This window comes from Diabrotica virgifera, chromosome 9 (genome assembly GCF_917563875.1).
Source record: "Diabrotica virgifera virgifera chromosome 9, PGI_DIABVI_V3a".
Taxonomy (NCBI): domain Eukaryota; kingdom Metazoa; phylum Arthropoda; class Insecta; order Coleoptera; family Chrysomelidae; genus Diabrotica; species Diabrotica virgifera.
The window spans coordinates 69,273,530-69,275,221 of record NC_065451.1 but is presented as its reverse complement, the minus strand read 5'-3'; positions in this window follow the sequence as shown (position 1 = coordinate 69,275,221).

The window sequence follows — 1,692 nt, the reverse complement described above, 5'->3', positions numbered from 1 at the left end:
TTCACAGAAACTGTTTGTTTTGTTTAGTAGTAGTTGGAGTTGTTCAGCAGAGCTTGCTATGATAATTACAGTATCATCTGCATATCTTATGTTGTTAATAGATCTCCCGTTTGGTATTATTCCTTCACTATGAGAAAGTAATGCTTTTTCAAAAATGGCTTCACTATATACATTAAAGAGTAATGGAGACATAACACATCCCTGCTTAACTTCTCTCCTGATTTCAATTTCTGGACCGGGTTTGTATCTATTACAATTTATGCTCTTTGATTCCTGTAAAGGTTTGTTACTATTCGGAAGTCCCTTTGGTCTATGTTTTTTGTCTTTATAATTTGTACTAATTGTTCATGTCTTACTTTTTCAAATGCTTTCTCAAAATCAACGTAACAAACATGCACATCCACATTCATAACTATACATCTTTGAGCTAACACATTAAAAGCAAATAACACCTCTCTGATTCTTAGTCATTATTAGATTATTTATTTTAGATTATTATTTTTAAAAAGATAGCCCTTTATCGAATGTTAATTTGGTTTTACCGACATTTTTGAAAGTAAAAGTAATATCTTGAGTTAAATATGGGTGAGCACAAAAAATACACCCTTGATAAAACTTGCTACTAAAGGTCTCTATATAATTTCTCGTTGGTAGGAACAAAAACTTGAAGCCTTCGAGATGTGGCTATACAGGCGAATCCTAAAGATATCATGGACTGACAAAATAACCAACGAGACCGTATTACGAAGAGTGGGCAAAGAAAGAGAGTTGATGTATACCATTAAAAGGAGAAAGTTAGAATATCTCGGACACATAATGAGAAAGGGCACCAAATACAGATTACTGAAGGTAATCCTTCAAGGTAAAGTATTCGGAAAGCGAGGAATTGGGAGAAAAAGAATATCATGGTTAAAGAACCTGAGGAAATGGTTCTCCACAACAACAACTAATCTTTTTAAAGCATCAGTTAATAAAATAATTATAGCCAGAATGATCGCCAATATTCGAAACGAATAGGCACTAAAAGAAGAAGAAGGAACATAATCCATATAATTATCTACGTATAATTACATAATCGACATAATTATCCGCCAATGAGGAGGCTGAAAAGAATAATGTGGAGAAAATCGACAAATCTGAATTACTGGTTTTTACTCGTATTTTAATTTTGATGTACATTGTAATTTTGTTGTAAGGTTTGTAAATTGTTTATATTAATATTTTAGAAGATGGTGTGTTAATTAAGCATAACATAAGATTCTTAAGTTTAATCCATTTGCAACAACTCTCAATAAATATATTAGCTATTTTCGAGGTGAACATTTTTTACCCACCCTTGGGCATACATGGAACCTAAAAAATGTTGGGCGTTGAAGGGTTAGAGCAAATGCCGTATTGGAGAGTATTGTGTACAAAACGAGCACAGAAACACTCCTCGCATAATATTACACTATCTTCACATTACATATTATAACACAAGGGCTTCACACTATACTGGTTTTGGCTGATAGTAGAAAATACAACGATAGGTATCAAGGAAGACTTTATTAGACTGTAAAATACCGCAAAACAAATAGGCCTCCGAATAAATAAGAATAATACAAAATTTATGGCTATAATACGAACGGAATAGTGAGACAGAATATTAGAGTAAAACGTTACAATGGACCAGTACAACTTTAAAAGGGTTCA